Here is an 8,829-nt window from a genome sequence, read left to right as displayed (position 1 = left end):
GATTTTTCGATCTTTTTGAATTATGTGATTAAATCATGTCACACGTTGTGTAACGTTGTACGTATCGTAGAAAGCATTTTAAAATTTCATCAGCTGTAACGTGACACGGATCTTGATCGAGACCAATTATGAAAAAATATATATATACTGTGTGTGTTGTATAAAACATGTTGTATAGGATGTTAAAATTGGCTTGAAGTTTTATTGACGACAGTCTTCAAAGTGTTTTGTACAACACGCACGATATATAGAGATACGAGTTTTCTATGAAAAGTGTTCAAATGAAATTAATCTTATTATATAGAAGGGAGCTACCATACAACGTTTCTTTTCTTTTCCACATTATTTGACTGTGGTAGAGTGGAACGATGCCAGGTTTACTTTAAATCGTGGGATCAAAATCGAGGAATCATTGTCTGCAGACAGACTTTTATGAAATTCTAGCTTCGACCATTCATATGTTCATATTTTGATTGCTATGTGGATAAATCCAGTTGGATAAATTTAGGTTTGCCAATAGCACTATTTATCAAGATAGCAGGAAATTGTGGAACAATTCTAAGCGATGTACTGCATCGGAATAAGCCATAAAATATACATTTAATCCTGTAATTTTCGGGGATGAAAAATCGCAGTGAAACGCGGTATTCTGTTGAAAACGTACTACAAAAATTGCAACAAGTTTGCTGCTTGTACTGTTCTTTCTTTACGCTTATCGTGTTCACGCAATAAGCAGTAGGCAGAAAACAGAAAAACAGTTAATTGTTTGAAATTAATTTCTTAGTTAATTCAGCAAATCTGATTAAACTACAGATTTTCACGCATTTATGGCAGATTGGAAGATTTTTAAAACGCTCGAAATGCACGCGAATCGAAAGCGTAGCGTTTCTTACGCTATTTCGTGAGCGAAACCTATTTCTATCGAAGTAACGTTTTTCAAATATTCGTTAGAACAGAAATTTGCATAAATATGCCCGTTCTAATCGCGTAGATGTTGTCGTTCACCACTGAATCACCATTTACATTTAAAGCTAACGTTCTTGCATTCTCGACGTTTGGATAATTTCGCGTATGTCGATGTTCACCGATCGAACAACATCGAAGCACACAGTGAAACAGATTAAACGTTTCGCGTGTCCTGAAACGAATCTCAACTGCTGTCCGAGCGGTCTTTCCACTTCCGCCTCTGCTCTCTGCTATCGTCGCCATAGAAATGTCTTATTTGGCCAATTTAACGTTAGCCGGTAAAGCAGTCTGGTAAATTCTACTAACGAGAATAGTGGAGATCGTTCTTTGTATGGAAATTAATCGGAGGAAAGAACGAGGGGGCTGGAGAAACCGATAGTTTGCCCTCTTCTTGCGGAGACACTTGGTCCGCTTGGCGGAAATTAAAAAGGTGTCTACGAAGCATCCTGTGTAATTGAGAGTAGAAAGTCGAACGGGAATAGGAGGAACGCGGTGTGGCGTGTTTTTATGCAGCGATATCGCAGCGATTTCCACACGGAACAATTTGTCAGGACAGCGATTCTATTTATAAAAATCTTCCCTCCGCTCTTTCTTATCACGTTGCTGTTCAAGCACGTGTAACACAGTCCGCTCCAATCGTATTTTCGCTTGTATCTTAATCGTTGATCCACATGCACGCACTCGTCGTGTATTAGCTTGGCAACTAAGTGATTGCTGATTTTCTCATTAGGTGGTAATGACAAAGTGATGATCGCGGATTGTGTCATTAGGTGGTAATGACACGCGATCAACGAAACATAGGATTCTCTCGATTTCACGAAATATTAAACGATCGATTAATTAAAGAAGACGATAGCTGCGACCAAGAGATTCTTATCGTAGTGCGAGTAATTCTTTTTTATTTGGAAGAATTTTATTTGTTTGCAGTTGCGATCTTGTCGCAATTCGTTGTCGAACAGAGAATACGAAAAATATCTTCGGAAGCTTATCGGCTGGAATTCTCTTACAGCGTAATGTACGTATTTTACATTTCAATCTTTCACTTTTGCTTTTAGATTTTCGGAATCGATCTTCTGATGCGTTGCAGATTTTCGCGTCGTCTCGCGAACATCTCGCGAGCTCGCCTCTCCGAGTTTCAACTTCCAGTTTTATTTTCTCAACTTTTAATCGGTCGCATAGTTTATGGATATTTCATATAGTTTTGGGTATTCCATGCTTCTTGCGTATTTTTGCGCAAATGAACATGCGCAGCCTGTTAATTTGTTACCCGCGGAGTTTCCTTTGAAAAGTCCCGTACGAGGTGCGTAGGTAAAATCAAGCAACGACGAGTATACACGTCGAGCGCAGAGCAAGTGTTGCTATCATAAATTCTACGAAAAACGCGAAGCAACACGAGCAAAAATTGCATGTTTATTCTATAAAAAATCAACAATTCATCGTTGAAAAAGGTATCGTTCTTAAAAACTCGGCGTTAAAAAATAAAAAAAAAAAAAACAATAGAATTCATAAACGAGGGAAATCGAAGAAACAGATCTAAAAAATTCGGTTCATTTCTATGGAACATGGAACAATTTCATTTTTTCGGTAAAGTATCTTTCTTTCTCAAACGTGTTTTTTACAACAGTGCAGCTTGATAGAAACGTGAAACCAAGTCTGTGAAATGTCACGGTGTTTATCTCGACAAAAGAAAATGGATTTCGACGTAATTCGACAAAGTAATATAAAAGAACAAAATTTTTATTTATTTATTAAAAAACGAATATTTCTTGATAAAACGAAAGAAACTTTCCGGACAACTTAATAGAAAGCACAACTCGACAAATAGCCGATATAATAGAAGCCAAATCGAAAAATCGAATAATTTCATTTCCTCCCGAGCAACTTGTTTCCTGACACGTGCTGTGTCTTGTTGTATTTTCTACGGCCATTTTTCGATCGATGCCGAACAATTAAAAGCACGACGATATTACGTTTCTACGGACGTATTATATCGCGTTAGAAATTTCAAGTACGAATTTTCGCTGAATCTTCGAATCGCCAGCCAGTTTGTCAAAGTTTGTACACAGCGTTGAAACGGTCGAAGCTGCTGAGATGTTGGTTTAGGTCGAACAGGGAATTATGTCTACCTGTCCGTAAGTACCGTTGCTCGCCTATTCATGCTCGTTAACGCCGGTCTTGGCAAATACCTAGTACTCGCTATTTTCGCTGGAATGGCCAGTCCTACAAATCGGCATTATCGCATACCTCAACCTTTTTTACGATTTCGACACGCTGACCCAGAGCATGGTGCAGCATATCTACTTTTAGGGTGAAGTAACGTGAGAACGAGCGTTCTGCGTTATTTTATTTATTTGCTCGTACAGGTTCGTCCGTATCTCGCGCGTAAAGTTTGTAGGATGGCGCGTGGTTTGAGGCAGTTCTTGGATGAACCTCGAAATTCGAGCGAAGTTCTAATGCAAGTAAGCATAGAATTGCGTATAATCTGAAATCGATATACAGAGTAGAATTGTGGGGAAATTGTTGACAATAGTGGGTTAATGTTTTAATGCGTTTTAATTAATCAGTTTCTCAATCTTTGTTGATATAAGAATTTACATAGAGTTGGACGAACAAAAGAGATAACAAGCAATTGAATTTTAGAATAAATTTTGGAACCGACCATTATCATCTGATTGGTCACTTTTCAATTTTTGGTAATGCAAGAATTTACGTACAGTTAGACAAACAAAAGGGATTATTTTAATTTGGGGACGACTTAGGGACGATTTTAGATTAAATTTTGAAACCGACCATTATTATTTGATTGGTCAGTTTCTCAATTTTTGTGCATGCAAGAATTTACATAGAATTAGAGGAACAAAAGGGTTAACAAGCAATTGAATTTTAGAAATATGATTTTAGAATAAATTTTGAAACCAGCCATTATTATTTGATTGATCAGTTTCTCAATTTTTGTTAATCCAATAATGTACATAGAGTTGAACAAACAAAAAGGATAACAAAGGACGTCTCATCTGACCGATCACCTTCTCAATTTTTGTTAATGCAAGAATTTACATATAGTTGAACGAACAAAAAGGATAACAAGCGATTGAATTTTAAAAATACGATTTTGGAATAAATTTTGGAACCGGCCATTATCATTAGCCACTTTCTCAATTTTTGTTGATATAAGAATTTACATAGAGTTAGACGAACAAAAGGGATAACAAGGAACGTACAATTTTAGATTAAATTTTAGAACTAACCATTATCTATCATCCGATTGATCAGTTTCTCATTTATTGTTACTGCAAAAATTTACATAGAGTTAGACGAACAAAAGGGATAACAAACAATTGAATGTTAGAAATACGACTTTAGATTAAATTTTGGAAGCGGTCGTTTAACCAAGTAAGGATAATGTTACTCGAGGAAACTTCGAGGTTAGGTTTTAGTTTAGTTTTGTGTTTTTACGAAAGAGGGACGCTGCATTCGAGTAACAATTTTCATGGGAAAATTGACGCAAAATCATATACAATCGTATGAAACGAATTTATCAATTACCGTGTAATCGTCCGCCAATGAGAAAACAGATTCTCATGAAAATTTTTCGGAAGCTACGCGGAACAGGCAAAGTCGTGCGATACATTGAAACATTTAAGTAACGTGCAACGATTCTTCGAAACGCAATAATTGCTTTAATTGAAGCTAATTTTGCGAAGAAACGTAGTTATCGTCGCACGAAATATTACTGGAAATTGTTCGATTCAATTGTCGAATTCAAGTCCGACTCGTAGTATTTAATTATCCGAAGCTCGAAAACTGTTAAAATTCGATGTAACGTTAACCTTAACTTTGCTTATTATCGTTAAACAATTTCCTCGTCTTTCAAGAATCTTCTTTCATAATTTAAGTTCCCTATTCTCTTTGCAGAAACTCTGGCTGCGCGTTTTTCTTACCTGTCCGATATCTTTATCTTTCCAATAAATTTTCCTTCGCGACGAACGCGCTCTTGCATTTCCTTCTTTCGTGATATTTTATAATTTATGAGAAAATATCTTTAACGAAAACGTTACGAACGACGTTGTCGAGTCAGCTGCTCCGCCAGTCAATTTTACTCCACTCTCCTATTGCAATTATTTACGCTACGTTAACGTTTAAATTTTCGCAAAAACGTCTATTTCATATAAATACAAAGGACGAACATTAAAAATTAATTTCTTATCTTTTATCCAGAAGCTCGAATTTCATCGATACAATTTTTTTTTAATTATTATTATTTAATTTATACTGTAAAATTTGTCCAGCTAGACGTTTGGTAAATTCGATACAGTTAAAGTAGCATAAGAGCTGCCTTCAATTTTCAGGCTTAAGATACAAAGTCGAGCGACTCGACCAACGAAAGTAGAAATTTCGAAATGGTAAATTCTTGGAAATCGTACAAACCGCACGACTCGAGACAAGAAATTGAATAGAACGGATATTTCAAACGGATAAAGAGCTTCAAAGTTACTTGAATTAAGCTGGACGAGCTTTTGCATAATCGTTTGACCGGGCAGGAAAGCCTCGCACAGGAAAACGCAGGCTCGTTCTCGCAAATGGCAAAGGAATCGGCAGGAGGATCGCCACGAAATTTCCACAAAGTCACTGTATCTCTTCGTAAAATCTTACGATCATTTGCCAAGTTCAATGTTCAGTCTCGATCTGATGACAAACAAGTTGATGATGACAAGATGACAAGCCAGGCAAGCAACATATATCTAAAGACAGTTTTAATACCATTTGCAACGAGAAGGATGATAATTGATTTTAACCTGACTAAAATCGTTGTCTGGATTCGAATCTCGTAGAAAAACATCGGCCAACGATTGGAAGAACAGCGTAGGTCAGTTGCGAGCGATATAATTACATCAGTGAATTATCAAACGCGATAAACGAGAGTCCGTCGACGAGAAAACGTTAGAAAATTTATCAACGCCAAGGCGAATGTTTGGCGTAACTTGAAAAAAATGGCAATTGTACGAAACTGTCGGTACGAAAGCAGCGAAGAAATTATCGTGAATTTTAATTTCATTTATTCAAAATGAACGTGCATCTTCACGCAGAGATTTCGTACTTTGTCTTCCGCTAAATTACGTTTTTTCGCCTTTTCAAATAAACTGTTTAAATAAATTGCTTTCGTTGTTAAACCCGAAGTATATGTTTCTTTCGGTTTATTTTAATTTTGTTCGGTTCGATTTTCTTAAAAATAGCGTCGTAAATAAGCTTTTGTCGTTCGAATGGCGCGATCGTAAAATTTTTTTCTAAAAGATACAGTCGCTTAGTGGAAATTTTGGACGCTGCATTTCGCTTTCCACAGCTCTGGTTACCTGGCTGTGTTCGCAGTTTCTTACCTGGCTGTCTTCATGATGGAAGCCAGGGGCGCAATTCACCGATCGTGTGGAAACGTGGCTGAATGCAACGCGTTCGACCGATGACGTTTGCCATTCTGATTTTTCAATGGCGGTTGGAATTCCTCGCTGCGAAGCTTCCCACGTCGAGCAAACTTCCCCACCGCGTTTCGATGCACGCGAACAGCTCGGTTCGTTTCTTCGAGGATCGAATGCCTCTCGTTTCTCCGTCTGGTTATGGAACGAGCATACTCGTAAACAGGAAAAGCGTTGCAAACATCGTAACAGCGTAGTTACGTGTATGGAAGATTTCGCAGAAGATTGGCTCGCCACTGTTATCCCAGCGTCGAGTTTCTTCCGATCTTTAAGTGGTTTCGATGCCGAGATTAAATAAATTCTACGTCGAGTTAATGCTACGACGACCGGTAATTCCGTTCATTTTCTTCGTTACGCGTGATCGCTGGAAAATAACGTTCGTTGTTTGAGGACGATCAGTTACTGTTTATGTTGAAAATGACAAAGTGAGTTCGCGCTCGCCATCTATATGCAGATACGCTAGTTACAATAAATAGTAACTAGAAGATAATTCTAGATATAATCGATAGGTTTAATCGATAGGTTTAAGATATTCTTTTTCTTTTACCCAGTCCATGTAAAAAGATACAATAAAGATTGTTTAGCTCAGAACGGTATGGTAGATTTATCCGAAGAATAAATTATTAGCTGTTGTGATCCTACCTCTAAATAAACAAATAACAATAGTTTACGATGATGGTAGATTCAATTGAAATGCTTAGAACGAGACCGAAGTCGTCTTACGCGGAGATACGTTTGAGAATATTCGAGTATCGTATTTATTATCGCCAGTCTTTCAGAAGGTCGAACCGATCAGTTTCGTTTTTCTGAATTTCGTTATCCAGATGCACGATTGATATCCAATTCTCGAGAAACGGTCTACTTCCATGAATTTATTCGTCACAGACTTAGTGACATAGGTAAGGTAAGATTAGGTTAGGTAAAGTTAGGAGAAATTCCAAAATATACTTAAAAGAACAACGTTTATTACGCCATCGATTTTCTCTACCTGGCAATTTTAAAGATGATCGATGTAACTTCCGAATGACTTATATTATAAATGATATATCATCATTTTGTGTTATTTTCTTGAATGAAGAAATTGCGTTATTCTGAAATTAAAATATTCTTTGAAGCAATGATTTCTTGATACGATGGGTCAATACATTTTTATAAACAGAGACGAGTTGCATCGAATAGCAAATAATAAACTATAGTAAAAGATATACTATCACGTTCAGAAAAATAAGTTTGGCTATAAACGTTAAATATGATAATGATCGCATAAACTAAGATGATAATACGTATAGAATCACATGAATGATAATCGTAAATGAAAGATATACATTTCTTTATCATAACATGAAAATAATGCTAATAGAAATATATAACGATATAACAATAAAATACCGTCGATTACACTGCAGATATCTCATTCTGCATTTATGAAAATCGGTTAGTTTCAAACGTAACTTTCACGTGAAAAATCAAAGAAATACGATTTTTGCTATGCGCGTCTTTAACGAAAATTCAATAACGTTTTGTTTGAGAAGAAAGTACGATTAACGAACAAGCGGAGAAAACGCACAAACAGATGAATGTTAAGTATGATCGCGAGCTAATAGTTAGCGGTTTAGTCGACGTGGCGCTAGTGTAGCGTGACAGGTCGCGTCATGGCGTTAATAATCGGCGTCTTATCGATTTTAGAGGATTTTAGGGGATTTCGTTGAACGAAAGCGATTTCGAGACGTAGAATTCCAAGAGCAGAGTATCTGGTTCCGAGTGGAATGGAGTCGTCTAGCATTCCCGTAGAGGTTAGGTCAGAAGTGTCGCAGCGGAGTCGTAAAGCAAGATGGAACGATTTTAGCGAATTCCTAGCAAGAAGAAGACGACCGAAGAGAGTTCGAGTGCTCAAGAGGCGCAATGCGATTAGGTCTGTCCAGCTTTCTGAACCTCTCAGACAACGGGGTACTTCGTGGAACGGTCCTAGACGAGAACCGTATCTCTTTTGGGATAAAAGGTCTGCCGGGTATTTTCCAAGACGAACCTGCCGCTTTTGAGAATCATCGAAAGGTCGCTTAACATTCCTGGGATTAACCATTTTCTTCGAGCTTCCTCTACGGAAACTTTCGACAAGATCGTGCCGATTTTCTTTGAAATCGCTTGTAGAATTTCTGTATTCTTGCGAGACTTGCGAGATGACCGTGTTTATGTCTTACGAGATGAACATTAGGTTAATTCGTTGCTATATTCGTCTCTCGCAAGTCAAACGATCGAGGAGTAAATTATCCAAAAACAAATTACGAGATGACAGGATTTCTAACTTTTCTAGCAAAATAAAAAATGTTTATAAACGTCATCATCTTTTTGAAATTTTCAGTTTACGCAGTTTATTGTCAATGTGTTTTCCGAATGG

At 37.2% G+C, this 8,829-nt stretch overlaps 1 protein-coding gene and 2 long non-coding RNA genes across 8 annotated transcripts in view; all 3 read left to right on the top strand.

The window, feature by feature from the left end:
• LOC126917444 (uncharacterized) overlaps positions 1-1,817 on the top strand; it is a 29,783-nt gene extending 27,966 nt beyond the window's left edge. Inside the window, exons 3-4 of the long non-coding RNA XR_007710951.1 lie at positions 305-1,696; positions 1,737-1,817. This is a non-coding gene — a long non-coding RNA (uncharacterized LOC126917444). The remainder of the gene's footprint in view (positions 1-304; positions 1,697-1,736) is intronic.
• Positions 1-8,829, top strand: part of LOC126917434 (protein PALS1) — a 129,515-nt gene that overhangs the window by 89,848 nt on the left and 30,838 nt on the right. The window lies entirely within an intron of this gene.
• LOC126917447 (uncharacterized) lies at positions 2,546-5,540 on the top strand. Its single transcript, XR_007710954.1, has 2 exons — positions 2,546-3,830; positions 4,046-5,540. It is a non-coding gene; the product is annotated as an uncharacterized LOC126917447 (long non-coding RNA).

Source organism: Bombus affinis, chromosome 6 (assembly GCF_024516045.1).
Source record: "Bombus affinis isolate iyBomAffi1 chromosome 6, iyBomAffi1.2, whole genome shotgun sequence".
Classification (NCBI taxonomy): Eukaryota; Metazoa; Arthropoda; class Insecta; order Hymenoptera; family Apidae; genus Bombus; species Bombus affinis.
The sequence above is the reverse complement of the archived record's forward strand: the minus strand, read 5'-3'. Positions and strand labels throughout refer to the sequence as shown.